Source organism: Budorcas taxicolor, chromosome 19 (genome assembly GCF_023091745.1).
Source record: "Budorcas taxicolor isolate Tak-1 chromosome 19, Takin1.1, whole genome shotgun sequence".
NCBI classification, from domain to species: Eukaryota; Metazoa; Chordata; class Mammalia; order Artiodactyla; family Bovidae; genus Budorcas; species Budorcas taxicolor.
In genome coordinates, this window is record NC_068928.1 from 12263302 (window position 1) to 12285356 (window position 22055).

Consider the following 22055-nt stretch of genomic DNA (forward strand, 5'->3'; position numbering starts at 1 on the left):
TTTCCATTGTTTCCCCATCTATTTGCCATGAAGTGATGGGACCGGATGCCATTATCTTAGTTTTCTGAATGTTAAGTTTTAAGCCAACTTTTTCACTCTCCTCTTTCACTTTCATCAAGAGGCTCTTCAGTTCCTCCTCACTTTCTGCCATAAGGGTTGTGTTATCTGCATATCTGAGGTTATTGATACTTCTCCCAGCAATCTTGATTCCAGCTTGTGCTTCTTCCAGCCTGGTATTTAGCAGTATGTACTCTGCATATAAGTGAAATAAGCAGGGTAACAATATACAGCCTTGACGTACTCCTTTTCCTATTTGGAACCAGTCTGCTGTTCCATGTCCAGTTCTAACTGTTGCTTCCTGACCTGCATATAGGTTTCTCAAGAGGCAGGTCAGGTGGTCTGGTATTCCCATCTCCTTAAGAATTTTCCACAGTTTGTTGTGATTCACACTGTGAAAGAATTTTGTGTAGTCAATAAAGAAGAAGTAGATTTTTTCTGGAACTCTCTTGCTTTTTTGATGATCCAATGGATGTTGGCAATTTGATCTCTGATTCCTCTGCCTTTTGTAAATCCAGCTTGAACATCTGGAAGTTCTCAGGTCATGAACTGTTAAAGCCTCACTTGGAGAATTCTGAGCATTACTTTGCTGGCATGTGAGATGAGTGCAATTGTGTGGTAGTTTGAACATTCTTCAGCATTGCCTTTCTTTGGGACTGGAATGAAAACTGACCTTTTCCAGTCCTGTGGCCACTGCTGAGTTTTCCAAATTTGCTGGCATATTGAGTACATTACTTAAACAGCATCATATTTTAGGACTTGAAATAACTAGTTCAGCTGGAATTCCATCACCTCCACTAGCTTTGTTCATAGTGATGCTTCCTAAGGCCCACTTGACTTTGCATTCCAGGATGTCTGGTTCTAGGTAAGTGATCACACCATCGTGGTTATCTGGGTCATTAAGATCTTTTTTGTATAGTTCTTCTGTGTATTCCTGCCACCTTTTCTTACTATCTTCTGCTCCTGTTAGGTCCATACCGTTTCTGTCCTTTACTGTGCCCATCTTTGCATGAAATGTGCTGTTGTTATCTCTAATTTCTTGAAGAGATCTCTAGTCTTTCCCATTCTATTGTTTTCCTCTATTTCTTTGCACTGATCACTGAGGAAGGCTTTCTTATCTCTCCTTACTGTTTTTTGGAACTCTGCATTCAGATGGGTATATCTTTCCCTTTCTCCTTTGTCTTTAAATTCTCTTTTCTCACCTCCCTTACAACATTTCTACCTCCCTTACAGCATTTCAAGTACAAGAGAATATTATTCCTCTCATAGGTATTCTTACATCTGAAGCAACTTCTCATGTTGCCCCAAATCATTTCATCATTTCTCTTGCTTTCTCCTTGAAACCCCCAAGCTACTTTTCTTTGCAGTCAGTCTAAGCACGTGGGCTTTGGTATTTGCAGCATAGGCTAAGTAGGGCACTCCAGCTCAGTAGCTGTGGTTCATGGGCTTAGTTGCCCTGTGGCATGTGGGATCTTCCTGGATCCAGAATCGAACCCCCGTCCCCTGCATTGGCAGGTGAGTTCTTAACCTCTAGAACACGAGGGAAGTCCCAACTGAGAAATGGAGTATTTCCTGCTGTATCAATAAACAAGGATGTCAAAATCATCATCAATTCGAGCCTTCCAGGGCAACCAGGAAGGAGAACAACACCTACCATCCAGCCCCTTTCAGGCTGCAGCCACTCCCTATGGTGAGCACCGAAGAGAAACATGATGCTGGCCCCAGATAGCCGAGAAGAATATGAAAAGTGAGCCCAGACTCTTGCATCTTGCCATACATAGAAAAGTGCTAAATTCCTAAACTTGAGATATCTGGTTTTCTTTAATTCATGAAAATACTTCGGATGTTCAGACTACCTACCCTTTGTTGCAAACTTCTATATAGCCTGACTCCTCCCCCTGCCCAGAGCAGTTCTCTCAAGGTCACTTGAAATGCTATCTCCCAGGCTTGAAGTCCTAAAAATTCCCACCAAATAAAACATAACTGTCAACTTTTAGGTTGTGACTATTTTTTTTTAACTCAACACTACACAAACTCTTTTAAAGGTAATGCCAGCTGCCACTGCACCAAGATGTTGTCACCAACTGATCCCTCTTAACTACCCCTTCATTTGTTCATGGATCACTGTCTTCCCTTCTTCCATTATTCTTATCACTTCTCAGCCACTTTATGTTTCAAAATATTCATCATATTTTCCATCCAACACCCTGGCTTCTCCATACCTCATCCTCCTTCTTACCATTACAGGCCTTGTTACCGTTAAAGGCATCCCCTCAATTTGTGTTTTAGTTCCTGTTTCCTCTCCTCTCAAGAGCTCTGCTCCACCAGTTATCCTTTCTTGCTCTTACTAAGGTAGGAGATAGGTGGGCCCCTGGCCTGGACAAATAGATGGGGAAATCATGGCAAATAGATGGGGAAACAATAGAAACAGTGAAAGATTTTATTTTCCTGGGCTCCAAAATCACTGCAGATGGTGACTGCAGCCACAAAATTAAAAGACACTTGCTCCTTGGAAGAGAAGTTATGACAAAACTAGATAGCATATTAAAAAGCAGAGACATTACTTTGCCAACAAAGGTCTGTCTAGTCAAAGGTATGGTTTTTCCAGGAGTCATGTTTGGATGTGAGAGTTGGACTATAAAGAAAGCTGAGCACCAAAGAATTGATGCTTTTGAACTGTGGTGTTGGAGAAGACTCTTGAGAGTCCCTTGGACTGCAAGGAAGTCCAACCAATCCATCCTAAAGGAAATCAATCCTGAATATTCACTGGAAGGACTGATGCTGAAGCTGAAAATGCGATACTTTGGCCACCTGATGTGAAGAACTGACTCATTGGAAAAGACCCTGATGCTGGGAAAGACTGAGAGCAGGAGGAGAAGGGGACAGCAGAGGATGAGATGGTTGGATGTCATCACCGAATCAATGGACATGAGTTTGAGCAAGCCCTGGGAGTTGGTGATAGACAGGGAAGCCTGGAATGCTGCAGTCCATGGGGTCACAAAGAGTTGGACACTGAAGAGTTGGACTGAGCAACTGAACTGAGCTAAACTGGGCTGGGCAGCTGGTGTTTGTCAAGTGGAGTAAAATTCAAGCTTTGTTCTCACCCAGACACTCTAAGGACAAAGCTAGTGACAAAAGCTGAGCTCTGCTAAAGTGATAAGGTTCCCACTCCTGAGGTCAAGGAAGACTTCCTAGTCTGCACGTGACCAAGGAGGCTTTCTTGGGGGTTGAAAAGAGAGAGGGTTTCACCCCACAATAAGTGTGGACATGCACCCATAGGCCTCTGCAATGAGATCCATCTTAAAAAACGTTGTGTGCACATTTTGAGGAGGATCCTAGGACTGGTCACATGTGAAGAATGGAACAAAATAATTAGCCAGTGCAAACAAAGACCCAGAAGGAGTGTCTTATGTAAGTGATTTAAGTCACCTTCTTCCTGGGCTCCTCATTCAGGATGCCTACACTCCCCTCTGGGTATATATTTCTGCCTAATTTCTGACATAGACTGTTTCTCTGTATGCTCTCCCACACGCTGTGCTGTGTCTCTAATAATAAAGCTTCCTGTTTCTACAGTTTTTGCCTCCTTGAAATATTCTTGCTTTTAAATGTGGGAAAGGGCCAGGGCTACTTTGCTTCTAGCCTCTAGCTCTTGGTGGAATGGTGGCTAGAATTCCTGGTTCTTATACAGGCTGCTGCTGCTGCTAAGTCACTTCAGTCGTGTCCAACTCTGTGCAACCCCATAGACGGCAGCCCGCCAGGCTCCCCCCTCCCTGGGATTCTCCAAGCGAGAACACTGGAGTGGGTTGCCATTTCCTTCTCCAATGCATGAAAGTGAAAAGTGAAAGTGAAGTCGCTCAGTCGTGTCCGACTCAGCGACCCCACAGACTGCAGGCTACCAGGCTCCTCCGTCCATGGGATTCTCCAGGCAAGAGTACTGGAGTGGGGTGCCAGTGCCTTCTCTCTTATACAGGCTACCCAAGTTCAATCCCTGGACAAGGAGCTAAGATCACTCTTCAGGACCGGTCACTGCTGTCTCTCTGAGATTACTACCTCATCAGTTTCTCTTTTTCTACCGGATTATTTCCATCTTTGTACAAATATGTTCTGGTTTGTATTTTAACAAAAATACAATGACAAAAGCTACCTTGACTCATTCTACCCAATTTTTCTGCTCCCTCTCTTAAAAAAAGTTTTAAAGATTTGTCTCTTTCTAGAGTCTACTTCTGATTCCTACCTCATAATTCCTCCTTAACCCAATCCAGTTAAGCAACCATCCCGCTAATGCTAAGACTGTTTTTATGTCATAACCAGACCTCTCTGTTTCCAAAGCTTATGATGACTGTTCTGAACTTACTGACTTCTGTTCTAACCGAAGCTGCAAGCACAGCCACTATTTCCTTCTTGAGACTTAATATGCTTCCTTCTGGAAACTTGGTTCTCTTAGCTTGTGAGAGACCACACTAGGTTTCTTCCTTCCTCATTAAGGGACCCCCTTTTCATTTTCTTTTGCTTATTTAACACCAGCTAGTCTTCAGGTTGTTGGGAGAACTCAGGGCTTTGTCATAGGCTCTTTTCTTTTCCTGTACACTCTTTGCAAGCAACAGAATTCAGGACTGATGTTCTGAAAACTATTCACTGATGACTCCCAAATGTGTATCTCCAGTCTGAACTTTTCGCTGAATCCAGATTCTGAATGCATCTGCACACTTGATAGTTCCACATGAGTGTCTAATGGGCATTTCATTTTAACATGGCAATGACAAACTCTTGATTTCTTCTCCATTTCTCCTCCTCCATGTCTTGCCAATATCAAGAAGCATCATCATCCACCAGGCTGTTCAAGTCAACAAACATTGGAGATTTTTATTCCTCTCTTTCCTCCATTTTCTGTCCTTTTCGTTGTTGTTCAGTTGCTAAGTTGTGTTTGACTCTTTGAAACCGCATGGACTGCAGCACACCAGGCTCCCTTGTCCTTCACTATCTCCCGGAGTTTGCTCGAATTCGTGTCCACTGAGTCAGTGATACTATCTAACCATCTCATCCTCTGTCACCCGCTTCTCCTCTTGCCCCCAGTCTTCCCCAGCATCAGCGTCTTCACCAGTAAGTCGACTTTTTGCATCAGGTGGCCAAAGTATTGAAGCTTCAGCTTCAGCATCAGTCCTTCCAATGACTATTTAGGGTTGATCTCCTTTAGGGTTGCCGGTTTGATCTCCTTGAAGTCCAAGGGACTCTCAAGAGTCTTCTCGAGCACCACAATTCAAAACCATCAATTCTCCAGCATTCAGCCTTCTTTCCTACCTTTCTAATTTATCAGCAAATCCATTTGACTAAATCTTCAAAATCAATACCAAACCCACCGCTTTTTACTTCGTCTGCCACTATCTTTCCATTCTAAGCCACTATCTTTCCATTCTAAGCCACTATTACCTCTCACTTATGCCACCTAATCGGTCTTTTCACAAGTCTTATTTCTTTCACTCTTGGACCTCTGTAAGTGCCTCCCAGGTGGCTCAGCTATAAAGACCCCGCCTGCAACACAGGAGACGTGGGTTTGATCCCTGGGTCGAGAACGTTCCCCTGGAGAAGGAAATGGCAGTCCACTCCAGTATTCTTGCCCAAGAAATCCCATGGACAGAGGACTCTGGCGGGCTACAGTCCATGAGTCTCAAAGAGTCAGACACGACTTAGCAACTAAACCACAACCACCTCTGTGATCCCTATTCCACTAGCTACTATCATGATCTTTCAAAGCCATAAATCAGATCAAGTCATTCCCCTACTCACTGCACTCAGTGACTTCCCATCACATTTAAAATAAAATACAAACTCCTTATGAAGGTCTACATGATCTTCTTTGTCCCTAAATGTTTGGAGCATTTAATGACATTTAATTCCCCCTTCCCCACTACCCTCACAGCCTCAGTGACCTTTCTGTTCCTTGAAACAGCCAAGTTTTTAAGGGCCTTAAGACTTTTTGCATTAGCTATTCCATCTCCTTAGGCAATGGCAGCCCACTCCAGTACTCTTGCCTGGAAAATCCCATGGACGGAGGAGCCTGGTAGCCTGCAGTCCATGAGGTCATGGAGAGTTGGACAAGACTGAGCGACTTCACTTTCACTTTACTGCATTGGAGAAGGAAATGGCAACCCACTCCAGTGTTCTTGCTTGGAGAATCCCAGGGACAGCGGAGCCTAGTGGGCTGCCGTCTATGGGGTCGCACAGAGTCGGACACGACTGAAGTGACTTAGCAGCAGCAGCAGCATTCCATCTCCTTAGAATGCTACCCCCACCTCTACCATCTTCAAAAGAATGGCTTCTTTTTGCTATTAGATCTCAGTTTACTAATCCTATCTAAAATAAACTCCCTATGCATGCGTGCTAAGTCGCTCAGTTGTGTCCAACTCTCTGCAACACTATGGACTATAGCCCACCAGGCTCCTCTGTCCATGGGATTCTCCAGGCAAGAACACTGGAGTGGGTGCCATGCCCTCCTCCAGGGGATCTTCCCAACCCAGGGCTCAAACCCGCATCTCTTATTTCTCTTGCATTGGCAGGTGGATTCTTTACCACTAGTGCCACCTGGGAAGCCCCCAGCCTCCCTATATCTCTATCATATAACTCTAATTCTCTGCAGAGAAATTCTATGTCATCTTTTTTGTTCGTTTGTCTGTTGACCGTTTCTCTCAATTAGAATACAGGCTCCACAAGAACAGAGAACGTGTCTTGTTCATTTCTATATTCCCTGAGTCTAGAACAAAAAATCATTATATAAGTTGGTTACTTCATCCTTTTAGCCAGAAATGGGTAAAATTTATGTGAAGAAAACAATGAAACTTTACCAAAGGAAAAAATAATTCCCTGAATAAGTGGAAAAACATGTCACATTCCTAGATGAGACCCTTTATTTGTTATAATTCATTCTACACATTTGTTATAAATTTTAATCAAAATTCTAACTGGGTTTTTTTTCACTTGACAAGTTGATTCTAAAATTTACCAAGCGACTTCCTTGTGGTCAAGTGATTGAGAACCCCCTGCCAATGCAGGGCACATGGGTTCAGTCCCTGATGTGGGAAGATTCTACATGCCTCAGGGCAACTAGGCCCATGTGCCACAACTACTGAAGCCCTCTAGAGTCCGTGCTCTGCAACAAGAGAAGCCACCACAATGAGAAGTCCAAGCATTGCAACTAGAGAGTAGCCCTCGCTCGCTGCAACTAGAGAAAGCCTGAGTACAGCCACAAAGACCCAGTGCATCCATAAATAAATAAATAAATATGTTTTAAAAAATAAACATAAAATGTATCTAGAAGAGAAAATGGATAAGAATGGCCAACATGTTATCGAAAATGAAGAATATTAAGATGATTAGTTGTCCTGAAAGTACCTGAATATTCTATAAAGTTGGGAGGGCAGAGATAGGGCAAATGAACCAAGAGACCATAGCACAGACAGAGTCCAGAAAAGGATCTATATATATATATATATGTGAAGAGAATATATGATGGTTGTGGCATTTCAAACAGTTGAATAAAGGCCTGATGATTCATGAACTGATATTAGGACACCTGGCTATCCATTTGTTGGGAGAACTCACCATCTCTGAAGAGGAGAAAAGGTGAAGCCCTTAACTGAGACCAACTGTAAAATAAAACGGCAGGTGGATTAAAGAGGTAAATTAAGGGGAAAAAAATGTAAAAGTGCAAGAAGAAACAACGAAATGTTTTACCTATCAGACAGGCAAAATCCTTTTAAGATTGATAATAAGCAGAGGTGGGAAACAAGTGGAGACTCTCATAAACCTTTAGTTTATTTCTAGCTTCAGCCCATATCAAATGAAATTTAAAGTACATCTATGCTTTGACCTAGAAGTTCCACTGCTAGTAATTCATCATAGAGTATCTTTGCAAGAGGTACACAGATAAAGATTTTCGCAGAAGCATTGCTCCTAACAGGAAAGGAGTAAATGTTTTTTAAATGCTAGAATAAAAGATAGGATAGAAAATACTAAAACACCTGGAGCTTTTCTTTTTTATATTTCCAGTGGGTTTGTGCTTAAAATATCCTTTTCACTTCTGAGATCAGTTAAATGGGGTTAAAATTTCATGCTTTCTTCTAGTATTTTTATGTTTTAAAATGTGTTTTTACATTCACATTTATTTGAAATTATTTTGGCATGAATTAGATTTGAATTTCTTTCAAACAGGTATGTTTTCCAATGTCTTTTGTGCAATGACCTTATTTTTTGATAAATCAGTGATATTCCCATTATTAAAACAGGAAGTTTTTCATACACTTGGATCTATTTCAGTGTTCACTACTCTTACTAATTTGTTGACTTGGGAGTCATGTCTTGCTTTTAATGACTGAGTTCAAAATCTTCAAATGTATACTGTAACAATTAATCTTAGAAGGAAAAATAAGACACTAATTAATTTGCTGTTATTTCTTCCTGTGGCTAAGTAATAGTCCATTGCTCAGCTATTAGAGTCACCCTTCGTAATTAGAGTTATGAGATACTGTGTCTCAAGAGGTTAAATTCTTAAACTTGCTTTTACTCTGACCCTGTTGTTTTTGCAACTCAGCATTTAACAAAATAAGCAGTCTAATCTGGCTACCACTGTTTCATTCATCATGTGCAAATGTAAATTGGTAGGAGACACCAAATTAGAATCATGGCTGCCAGGGTCCCAAAGGTGTCAAACTTGTATGTGTTCTTAACTAGCCATGGAAATTCAATCTGTCACGTTCTCTGCAGCTAACTGGTGTTGCTGTCATTAGTGTGGAAAGAATATTCATACCTTTTCACTTTAGGTAGCTCTGCTTACACAGTTAGGCTTTTCTTCTAAAGAGATATAGCCTACTGTTGGATTGATTATTGCTTTTCCTTGAAGAAAATTTCCATTTTATCAGTTCCTGAAAAGTTAAACAAAAGTCGTTTGTTTTAATACTTTGAGGAATGCATTTTATTTTACCCTTGAAGTACTGTGTGCTATTAGTTTTAGTTAACAGTCGATCCTAAAGGAAATCAACCTTCAATATTCACTGGAAGGACTGATGCTGAAGCTGAAACTGCAATACTTTGGCCACCTGATGCGAAGAACTGACTCACTGGAAAAGACCCTGATGCTGAGAAAGATTGAAGGCAAGAGGAGAAGGGGGCAACAGAGGATAAGATGGTTGGATAGCATCACCAACTCATTGGACATGAGTTTGAGCAAGCTATGGGAGATGGTGAAGGACAGGGAAGCTAGGGGTGCTGCAGTCCACGGTGTTGAAAAGAGTCAGACATGACTGAGAGACGGAACAACTGCTTACTATGCTTCTGTTGGAAGTTCCAACTTCCAAATAGTGCACCCTTCATAATTAGAGACAAAATCAGAGAAGACCACTTTAAGATAGAAACTAGCAAAAATTAAGCAATTGATTTATTTAGAGGTGCTAATGTCATAATTTTGGTTTCTGAGCTATGGCAGGAAAAGAGCATTTTAGAATACTCGCTGCCTCCTCTGTGTTGAGCAGAACTTGTAAGGTATACCATAATTTTTTTCCCCCAGATTTTCTTTTTTCTGTCCAGTCTGTGGTAATTGAGTGAACTTAGAAAGGAGTTCAGAGTTGATTTTTAAAGGTAAGCTATTTTTAACAATTTATTTCCCTGAAGTATGGTTAATTTGCCGTGTTGTGTTAATTTCTACTCTATAGGAAAGTGATTCAATAATACATATACATATATATATTCTTCCCATATTCTTTTCCATTATGGTTTATCATAGAATATTGAATATAGTTCCCTGTGCTATACAGCAGGACCTTCTCGTCTATCCTTTTTTTATTTTATTAGTTTCTTTATTTCTGGTTGCACTCGGTCTTTGCTGCTGCACACAGGCTTTCTCTAGTTGCATGAGCAGGGCCTACTCTTGATTGCAGTGCACGGGCTGCTCTTGGTGGCTTCGCCTTGTTGTGGAGCACAGGCTCTCACACACGGGCTTCAGGAGTTGCGGTGTGTGGGCTCAGTAGTTGCGGCTCTCGACCTCTAGAGCTCGGGCTCAGCAGTTGTGGTGCACGGTCTTAGCTGCTGCACAGCATGCGGCATCTTCCCAGCACAGGGGTAGAGCCCACGTCCCCTGTGTTGGCAGGTGGATTCCTATCCACAGCGCCACCAGGCAAGTCCAGGAAGCGTGTATTTTTTAATGAATATTGGTCAACCAGCAAGAACACTTAATACTTATAATTTGCTTTTGATTGAATCCTTTTATTTTTATTTCTGGAATATCCTCTCATCAGAAAAATCCTGAGCTTTTTCCCTCCAGCATGTGCTTTACCAGAAAAATCAGTTTCACTTTCTTGTGGTTTAATCTGGCACAAGTTACTTAGTACTATCTCCTAAATTGTTGTAAAAAAAAAAAAAAACAGTGCATAGAAAATGCTAGGATAGTACCTGCATACAATAAGCACTCAATAAATGTTAGTTCTTATCATTGTTAGTAGTGATTTATTTCTATCAAACTTCTTGATTAAATTTTCTCAGTGGTTTTATTTTTTTCACCTTACTTTCCTATAATCTGAGCTCCATCCTCTTTACTTTCCTGAACCATCTACTTCTTACCTGCTAGTTACTAATTCAATTCCATTTTTCTTGCTCATCGACTCCTGTGCTTGATTTGTAGCTTTTGCCACACACACACACATGTACTTTAAACATTTTAACTTACACTCCCATATATTCATTTGCCAGTCTTTTGATGTAGGGCCGAGACCTTTACTTTGAATATGAGTCTACTGTTTGGGGTTCAGCACCCCTCCTTCTGCCATAAGCCACATCAATAGTGTATCACCTATGACTTTCAGTTTTTACTTCCTTAAAGTGGAACAAGACTTTCAAAACTGGTACAGAGTGCTCTTGATGCAGAATTCTGCTGGGTTTTATAACTTACACAACTCGCCATCCACCTTTTCCAGTTGTCTCTCTCACCCACACCTAATTCACAACAGTTTTTAAAAACGGATTTGCCTTTGTTATTAATAAAGCTTTCCATTTAATTTTTAATAGAGAGAACTTTATTTTTCTTCCACTCATATTTCATCATGTTATGCAATATTTAATTAAACTAGAACAACTGGAACAAACAGGTTTGTGAACCAGCATTGACTCAACACCTGGGAGCAGAAATGTCTAGCAGAATGAAAGTCTAATCCAAAGATTCATGTGCAGTGGGCATCTGGACATCAGGGTCCTCTCTGGAGGCAGAGCAGAGCACTGATTAATCATGTAAGTGGTGCCAAGTGGTGGGAAGAACTTCTATTGTGTAATTATTCTTGAAAGAACTTTATGAAAAATGAGGTGGCAAAGTCAAAGAGTTCATAGAAAATGACTGGGACTGGCTTTGTAATGAGAACAACATGACTTGCTCTGCTTACTTACTGCAATAAACTATTGTAAACAATATCAATGAAATATCTTCCAATACTCTTTTTGATATATTTATTTATTTGGCTGCGTCAGGTCTTAGTTGCAGAACTCAGAATCTTTATTCCGCCTTTGCAAGACCTTTGTTGTGGCACACAGACTGTCTAGTTGCAGCACCCAGGTTCCATTGCTTCTTGACCAGTGGGAGCTTAGTTCCCCGACCAGGGGTTGAACGGGAACCAATCTGAAAATGAAGCTTAACCCTAAGAGGAAGAAGATCTGAGAGCTAGGTCTGGTGGCAGTATTTGAGCTTCGTGGGTTTTTTAAAAATACCTATTTATTTTTGGCCATGTTGAGTATTAGTTGCTGCATCAAGCTTTGAATGATGTTATGATTATCCCTGGACCCACCAATGGTCTCTTCAGTTCCCCTTTTCAATGAAATCAGTTTCTCTTGAATTTTTCTTCACTTGCAATGTGAAGAATCTCCACTGACAAAAATAGAAACCTCCTGTTCCTCTTCTGAAAGGAACCGGGGATGGCCTGTAACCAGTGTGGTTGGTCTTGTTCGTCTGGGCCCTGAACCGACCTGTACTCTTCTGTGTTGCGGTGTTGCTTTATTTATTTTTTTCTTTTTCCAGTGTTGCTTTCATCCCATGTGTTCTGTGCTGAGATTTCTGATTCGTTTTGTTTCCTTTTGATAGATCCTAGTTTTTGCTTATGAACTAATTCAAATTATGGTCTTTATACACTTAGACTTTATTGATTTATGTGTAGCAGGAAATTGTTCATATGTTTACTGGCTTTCTACTCCCAGAAACTCCTATTACCCCAAGGAGAAACTCATAAATTCACTTCAAGTTTATACCTCAGGAAAGTGATGCTAGAGGTAAATATTGAACTTTTTGTTTCAAAATCCTTGCTAAGCAAAAATGTATTATTCATTAGAGCCAGTTTTTGTGGAGGGGAGGGGCTGCCCTGGCGGCCGTGTAGTAAAGAATCCTCTTGCCAGTGCAAGAGGTATGGGTTCGATCCGTGGGTCAGGAAGATCCCCTGGAGAAAGAAATGGCAACCCCCTCCAGTATTCTTGCCCAGGAAGTCCTATGGACAAGGGAGCCTGGAGGGCTACAGTCCATGTGCTCACAGAGAGTAGGACATGATTTAGCAATCAAAACAACAATTTTTGTGTTTGATGAAGATGATAAAGATTTTACAAAATTAGAAGACAAATGCAAGAACATTCATTGCACCATGGTTTGCAATAGCAAAAACAAAAAAACATCCATCAAAAATGGAATAGATAAGAGTATGTGGTGTGCTCATATGACTGTGATAGCTGTTGGAAGGAATGGTCTTTCAGGAATAGTATGTCGGACATTATTTGACTGACTTATCAATATTCCTAACTCCTGTCTCCATTTGCCATCTCCTCTGTAGAAGATATAAAAGCCCAACACTCCCTTCCCAAACTCCATTGTACCTGGATCTTTGGATAATAAAGATTAAGAAAATGCAGGGACTTCCCTGGTGATCCAGTAGCTAAGGCTCTATGCTCCCAATGCAGGGGGCCTAGGTTCAACCCCTGGCCAGGGAACTAGATCCCACGTGCCCCAACTAAGACCTGGCACAGTCAGATGAATAAATAAATATTTTTTAAGAGATCAATGAAATATAAATGGAAATTTGTTGGGGGATTTTGAAGACAAATGTAGTTGGCACTCCATTTCCCCCCAGCATACAATCAGAAACGAAAGGAAATGCCAAGAGAAATACAGAGACTCTGGTCCTGACGTTACTAAGCCATGGAAAAAATGCCAACATCTAGAGTATTTGCTATGTGGGGGAAAAATCCTTGTTTAAGTAACTCTTTTTTTTAAAGTGAAAGTCGCTCAGTTGTGTCCAACTCTTTGCAACCCCGTGGACTATAAAGTCCGTGGAATTCTCCAGGCCAGAATACTGGAGTGGGTAAGCCTTTCCCTTCTCCAGGGGATCTTCCCAACCCAGGGATCAAAGCCAGGTCTCTCGCATTGCAGGTGAATTCTTTACCAGCTGAGCCACAAGGGAAGCCCAAGAATACTGGAGTGGGTAGTCTATCCCTTTTCCAAGGGATCTTCCTGACCCAGGAATCAAACTGCGGTCTCCTGCATTACAGGCGTATTCTTCACCAACTGAGCTAGTTACTTCAGGGAAGTAACTCTTGGTTGGATTTTATACTATTCTCAGCTAAAAGCATCACTAACTAGTATGTTGTAACAATATGGACATATCTCAAAAGTATCAGTCACTCTGTCATGTCTGACTCTTTGCAACCCCCTGGACTATAGCCTGCCAAGGGGCTCTTCTGTCCATGGAGTTTTCCAGGCAACCATATTGGAATGGGTTGCCATTTCCTACCCTAGAAGCCTAGCAGGCTACAGTCCATGGGATCACAAAGAGCTGGACACAAGTGATCACATACACACACACACACATGCCAGGGGACCATCCCAACCCAGGAGTCTTCTGTGTCTCCTGCACTGGCAGGCAGATTTTGCCATTGCATCACCTGGGAAGACCAAAAAGAATGTTACAAGATATAAAATGAATAATGTTAAATGAAAACAAATTGATATGGTCATAGCACATTGTTATACAAATTTGAACGCATGTAAGGCAATACTTTATATTGCTAAAGTAATATAATTTGGGTAATATATAGAAAATATAAGGTCTAAAATCTTCAAAAAAGTGCACTGAAAAAGTACAAACATATCAAAGCAGTGATATTTTTGGAGGTGAGGAGATAGGTCATAACACTTTGGAATGCCTAATGAGAGGTAAAGGGACGTCAAATTCATCTGTGATATTTTTCTTCTTTAAAACAGAATAAAAAAGTATAACAAAAATGGTAACAATCTTCAATCCTTGGTAGTAAGGACAAGGTGTTCATTTTATTACTGTCTATATTTTTCTGTATTTAAAAACATTTCTCAAAAACACAAAGTGAATGATTCTACAGGCTGTATGAGGAGAAAAACTAACGGAGAAACTTCAGAGCTTACATACTGGGTGTGTCCGAGAGACACCTTTATTTTGTGCCTCATCCTCTTTACAAAGGTAACCCTGCGGAAAGTCAATCGAATTCCTCCAGATTGTTTGAGGATCAGATGCAGTAGGGGATGTGCCTCATTTCCTTGGGAAGGTAATCACCAGCCTCTAAACCTTACCCTCTAAGCTGTCTTAAAACTCAGCATTCAAAATACGAAGATCATGGCATTGAGTCCCATCACATCATGGCAAATAGGTGGGGAAAAAGTGGAAACAGTGACAGATTTTCTTAGGTTCCAAAATCACTTCAGACAGTGACTGCAGCCAGGAAATTAAAAGATGCTTGCTCCTTAGAAGAAAAGCTATGACAAACCTAGACAGCATATTAAAAAGCAACTTGATTCTAACCTGTCTTGGGTCTACATGTTTGTGGGCAGCATGTGCTTATGCTTGGTCACTTAGGCAAGTCTAGCTCTTTGGGATCCCATGGGCTGCAGCCCGTCAGACTGCTCTGTCCATGGAGATTCTCCAGGCAAGAATACTGGAGTGAGCTACCATGCACTCCTCCAGAGGATCTTCCCAACCCAGGGATTGAACTCAGGTCTTCCGCATTGCAGGGGGATTCTTTACTGTCTGAGCAAGGAGGGAAGCCCATGAATACTGGAGCAGATAACCTATCCCTTCTCCAGGGGATCTTCCCCAGCCAAGAATCGAACTGGGGTCTCCTGAATTGAGGCAGATTCTTTCCCAGCTGAGCTACCAGGGAAGCCCTGTAGGCAGCATACAGTTAACTTTTTGCACCGGGTGGGGTTCCAGTCTCTGCAAAACAGTTCAAAGGACATGACTCAGAATATTATCCATAGTCCTTGAGGAGGAACTAAAAGTTCTTGACTCATTTACTGGCTAAAGTACTATTATTTTGCCTTGCTTGTTTTCCTTCCTTTTGCATTTTCTCACTTCTCTGATTTTTTGAAATTATTTTTATTTATTTGTTTCTGGCTGCACAGGGTCTTTGGTGCTGTGCGTGGGCTTTCTCTAGTCTCGGTGAGTGGGGGCTGCTCTCTAGCTTCGGTGTCTGGGCTTCTCATTTCGGTTGTTTTTCTTGTTGCCGAGCACAGGCTCTAGGTGGGCGGGCTTTGATAAATGTGGTGCACAGGCTAATTTGCTCCGCAGCATGTGGGATCTTCCCGGACCAGGGATCAAACCAATGTCCCCTGCATTGGCTGGCAGATTCTTAACCACTGAACCACCAGGGAAGTCCTCACTTCTCTGATTAAATTTAAGCTTTGAAACTCAGAGAAGACCTAGAAGGCTGAAGTTTCCTACAGACAAGAGGCAGGGAGAGGGTATGTGGGGGATCTGTCCTGGGAAGACCCTCTAGGGTCTTGCTCAGTTACAGATTTGTTATACAAATACAGGAATGTCTCATGGAACCTGAATAGGGACTTGTCAGGAACCAAGACAATTGTTCTTTTTATCTATCTAGGAGCATAAAGGGTGTCAACTATGCCTTTCTCCGCAGACCAGTCCTTTGTTTGCTCATCAGCACACAGTCACTCAGCAAATATGTTTTACATTCTTACCTTGGACTAAGGCTGTTCAAGGCACTGTGGCTAGAGAAGAGAATCAAATAGACTAGAACACATATCCTCAAAATGTTCATCTAAGCCTGTCGAACCGACATGTTCTTTTGATTCCAAGAGCCCCAAATTTTTGAACTTCCTGCTTCTATTTCTCAATTCCACTTCTACAGGTTCGAGTGAAGGTCTTATAACTCCAGAGAAAATCGGTTTTAGGTTGGAGCGGTGCAGGCTCCTGAGCTAGTATCAGCAGAGGGCACCAATGAGCCTGAGGAGCAGTGAAAGAGCGTTCGGGAGCCCAGTCAGACCTCTGTTCTGACTTGCGTGTTCCAGGTGCCCCTCAGCTGTGCAGAGTCGTCTCTGAGGTTTCAGGTTAAGGCCTAGAGTTGGGAGTCACCGTGACCACGATGAGATAACTAGCTTTCCTGAAAAACATGGAGAGGGACTTCCCTGTGGTCCAGTGGCTAAGACTCCATGTTCCCAAAGCAGGGGGCCTGGCTTTGATCCCTGATCAGGGGAGCTAGATCTCACATGCCACAACGAATGATCCTGCAAGCCACAATGAAAATCAGAGATCCTGAGTTTAGCAACTAAGATCCAGCACAGCTAAATAAAGAAATAAATACTTTTTTTGTTTTTGTTTTTGTTAAGTGGAGAAAGAGTTAAAGTTAGTATCTGCTGGGAAACTGAAGTAGAAAACCAACCCAGCAGTGCAAACAGAATCTCACACTAAAGGAAACAGACTGAGACACACAAAAAAAACAGATACAAAGGAAGGAGACAAACAGGAGTCAACAAGATGAGTAAGCGCATTTAGAAGGTTTATTATTCAAAATTAAATTCAGAGGAAGGACAGACATTAGGCCTGGTTGATCCGGTGATTCAGTGATGTGATGAGACCCTTCGCTTTCTTCATTCCGAGTTATAAGGAAGTTCACATTGCATGCTTCCCCAGTGTGGTGAGAGAAGAATGACTTTCCACAACTCTTTCTCAAGTGAAGATTTCCCAGAAATCTTCAGCAAACCTCTCTTGGTGCTCATTTGAAGTAGCTTACGTGAGATTAACCTTTACTTTTAGAAATGTTTCATTTAAAAAATATCTGGGGACTTCCCTGGTGGTCCAGTGGATAAGACTCTGTGTTCCCAACACAGGAGGCTCGGATTTGATCCCTGGTCAGGGAACTAGATTACCACATGCCGCAACTAAGAGTTCGCATGCCACAGAAGACCTGATGTAGCCTAAAAAATAAATATTAAAATTTTTTAAAAATTTATTTCTGGCTGCACTAGGTCTTTGTTGCTGAGCAAGGGCTTTCTCTAGTGTCAGTGAGCCAGGGCTCCTCTCTAGCTGCAGGGCTCAGCTTCTCATTGTGGTTGCTTCTACTGTTGCAGAGTTCTAGGTCATACGGGTTTCAGTGATCGTGGCTTGTCATTTTTGTTGTCCTCGGGTATGTGGGATCATCCTGCACCAGGGACTGAACCCATGTCCTCTGCATTGGCAGGTGGATTCTGAACCTCTAGAACACTGAGGAAGTCTGCGATCACTTTTAGATTAGTGGCTCTTAACCACAAGGCAGTCTTCTCTGAGGAGACTTTGGGCAATATCTCGAGACATTTCTGGTTGTCACAGCTGGAATAAAGGGGTGCTACTGTCATCTAATGCTAGTTGGGTAGAGATCAGGGATGCTTCTAAACATCTTGCAATGCACAGGACCTCCCCCTCCCCACCAAAGCTCCAGAACAAAGAATTATCCTGTCCAAAATGTCAAGAGTGTCGGGGAATTCCATGGTGGCCCAGCGGTTAGGACTCTGTACTTTCACTGCAAGTGACATGGATTCAATCCCTGATCAGGGAACTGAGATCTCGCAAGCCTCAAGGCACAGCCAAAAATATAAAAACAAAATGTCAAGAGTGTTGAGACTGGGAACCCTGCTTTAGACCAAGTAGGCTCACTTCTCTGAAGCACCCAGCCTGGGTATGGGAGGGCTGGTAATGAGTGGTCAGAGAAACAGGTGTTCCATATGCTCTTATGCTCAGTCAACTCTTCGTGACCCCATGGACTGTAGCCCGTCAGGCTCCTCTGTCCATGGGGTTGTCCAGGCAAGAATGCTGGAGTGGGTTGCCATTTCCTTTCCCAGGGGATCTTCCCCACCCAGGGATGGGAGCCAAGTCTCTTGCATCTCTTGCACTGATGGGCGGATTCTTCACCACTGCCAAAGGAGGAGGATGTTAAGACAAACATGGGACTTCCCTGATGGTACAGTGGATAAGAATCCACCTGCCAGTGCAGGGGTTGAGCGTTCGATCCCTGGTCCAGGAAGATCCCACATCCTCAGGGTAGGTAAGCCCATGTGCCGCTACTATGAGAAATCCCACACTCTAGAGCCCAAGAGCCGCACTACTGAGCCTGAGTGCTGCGGCTATGGAAGCCCGAGCACCTAGAGCCCGTGCTCCACAGCCGGAGCGCCTAGCGGCCGTGCTCCACGGCCGGAGCGCCTAGAGCCCGTGTTCCACAGCAGGAGCACCTTGAACCCGTGCTCCACAGCAGGAGAAGCCACCTCAGTGAGAAGCAGTGTGGGGGAGAATCGGTTCATTTCAGTCGCTCAGTCATGTCCAGTTCTTTGCGACTCCATGAACTGCAGATCACCAGCCCTTGCTGTCCATCACCAACTCCCGGAGTTCACTCAAACTCACGTCGGTCGAGTCGGTGATGCCGTCCAACCATCTCATCCTCTGTCGTCCCCTTCTCCTCCCGCCTTCAATCTTTCCCAGCATCAGGGTCTTTTCTAATGAGTCAGTTCTTCGCATGGGGTGGCCAAAGGATTGCAGTTTCAGCTTCAGTATCAGTCCTTCCAGTGAATATTCAGGACTGATTTCCTTTAGGATGGACTGGTTGGATCTCCTTGCAGTCCAAGGGACTCTCAAGAGTCTTCTCCAACACCACAGTTCAAAAGCATCAATTCTTTGGCACTCAGCTTTCTTTATAGTCCAACTCTCATATCCATACGTGACTACTGGAAAAACCATAGCTTTGACTATAGGACCTCTGTTGGTAAAGTAACGTCTCTGCTTTTTAATATACTGTCTAGGTTGGTCAGAGCTTTTCTTCCAAGGAGTAAGTGTCTTTTAATTTCATGGCTGCAGTCACCATCTGCAGTGATTTTGGAGCCCCGCAAAATAAAGTCTGCCACTGTTTCCCCATCTATTTCCCGTGAAGTGATGGGACCGGTTACCATGATCTTAGTTTTCTGAATGTTGAGCTTTAAGCCAACTTTTTCACTGTCCTCTTTCACTTTCATCAGGAGGCTCTATAGTTCTTCTTCACTTTCTGCCATAAGGTGTCATCTTCATATCTGAGGTTATTGATATTTCTCCTGGCAATCTTGACTCCAGCTTGTGCTTCACCCAGCCCAGCATTTCACATGATGTTCTCTGCATATAAGTTAAATAAGCAGGGTGACAATATACAGCCTTGACATACTCCTTTTCCTATTTGGAACCACTCTGTTGTTCCATGTCCAGTTCTAACTGTTGCTTCCTGACCTGCATACATATTTCTCAAGAGGCAGGTCAGGGGTCTGGTATTCCCATCTCTTTCAGAATTTTCCACAGTTGGTGGTGACGGTAGGTGCTGGGGGAGGATGGACACATGTATATGTATGGCTGAGTTCCTTCACTGTTCACCTGAAACTATTCCAACACTGTTCATCAGCTCTACCCACAATACAAAAGAAAAAGTGTTTTGTTTTGTTTTTAAAAAAAGCACGTGCCCCGAAATCAGAGAGGAGCCCCCACTCACCACAATTAGAGGAAGTCTTCATGCAGCAATGAAGACCTAGCACAACCAAAAATAAATAAAGAAACATAAATAATTTTTTTTTTAATGCTGACAGGAGATACCCAAAAGAGGGTAATAAGTAATAGAGAGAGGGGGAGTGTGGATGGTCCCTGAGAAGAGAATGCTATCGATAGCAGTGTTTCTCAAACTTTATTATTCACCTGGGGATCTTGGACTCAACGGTGGGATTGAGCCAACAGGTCTAACAAGCTCCCAGGTGATGCCAATGATGCGTCATGGGCTCCACTTTGAATAGTAAGAATTTAGAGCAGTGGTTCTCAAACTGAAGGGTGCATCAGAAACACCTTGTGGGCTTGCTAAAACAGGTTTCTGGGACCTATTCCCAGAGTTTCTGCTTCAGTACTTCTGGAATGGGGCACAATAATTTGCATTTCTAATAAGCTCCAAGGTGCTGCTGATGCTCCCTGTCCGGGGATCATACCTGAGAGCCATCGATTCAGCATGGAAGTAAAGAGAATCACCTTAGAAGCAAAACAGCTTCATCACTGAGGACATAAGGAAAAGGCAGACAAATGTGTAGGTTTGGAGGGCGGTGGGAGGCTGAGGGGGGCTTCCCTGATAGCTCAGCTGGTAAAGAATCGGCCGGCAATGCTGGAGACCCTGGTTCAATTCCTGGGTTGGAAAGATCCACTGGAGAAGGGATAGGCCACCCTCTCAAGTGCTCTTGGGATTCCCTGGTGGCTCAGCTGGTGAAGAATCTGCCTGCCATGAGGGAGACGTGGGTTCAGTCCTTGGGTTGGGCAGAGCCTCTGGAGGAGGGCATGGCAACCCACTCCAGTATTCTTGCCTGGAGAATCCCCATGGACAGAGGAGCCTGATGGGCTACAGTCCATGGGATCGTAAAAAGTTGGACACGACCTGAGCAACTAAGCACAGCACAGCACAGGAGGCTGAGGAATTTACTGACCATTGGCCTATACCTTCTCAGCGAAATAGAAGTGAAATCAGCTGAGAGCAAGGGAGAGATTGATGGGGTAAGGAGCTGTAAATATTAGGTGCAGGCTTATGACTTTCTAATTAGCCCTTCTCGTAACCCAAAAAGTCAATTTATTTTGTTACTGATTAAAGGAACATTTTCCAATTCCTTCATCCAGACAATCTGACCATAAAGTTATGTGGTGCAGTGGAAGAAAGATTAAGATCGTATTAAGCTTTTCCTGTGGCTGGTAACTAGAAGCATCTGCTTTGGAAAGGGCCAAGCCTGCAGGCAGATTCTTAACCACTGAGCCACCTGGTAAGCCCATAATAATGGTTACTATTTGTTGAAGGCCTATTTCATGCCAGATCCCTAGTATACCATAGGGTTAATATAATAGCTCTGCAAAGGTGAATAGTAATACATCCTTTAACAGACAAAAATCTGAAGTTAAAATTTTGTTTGAAGTGAGGAATTCCCTAGCGAACCAGTGCTTAGGACTTGGCGCTTTCACTGCCAGGGCCTGGGTTCCATCCCTGGCAGAGGAACTAAGATCCTACAAGCCACTGAAAGTGAAAGTGAAGTCGCTCAGTCGTGTCCGACTCATTGCGACCCCATGGACTGTAGCCTACCAGGCTCCTCCATCACTGGGATTCTCCAGGCAAGAGTACTGGAGTGGGTTGCCGTTTCCTTCTCCAGGCGATCTTCCCAACCCAGGGATCGAACCCGGGTCTCCCGAGTTGCAGGCAGACAGTTTACCATCTGAGCCACCACAAGCCACTGCTGCTGCTGCTGCTAAGTCACTTCAGTCGTGTCCGACTCTGTGCGACCCCACAGACAGCAGCCCACCAGGCTCCTCCGTCCCTGGGATTCTCCAGGCAAGAACACTGGAGTGGGTTGCCATTTCCTTCTCCAATGCATGAAAGTGAAAAGTGAAAGTGAAGTCGCTCAGTCCTGTCCGACTGGTAGCGACCCCATGGACTGCAGCCTACCAGGCTCCTCTGCCCATGGGGTTTTCCAAGCAAGAGTACTGGAGTGTGTTGCCATTGCCTTCTCTAGGCACAGCCAAAAAAAAGAAAAAAAAAAAAAAAAAAAATTTTTTTTTTTTTTGCTTGAGGTCAACAAAGTTTCCCTATTTCCCAAATTTTAGATGGAAAAAGATTATTTCTAAACAAAGTATTATACACTGAACCTTGACTTAGCGACTAAC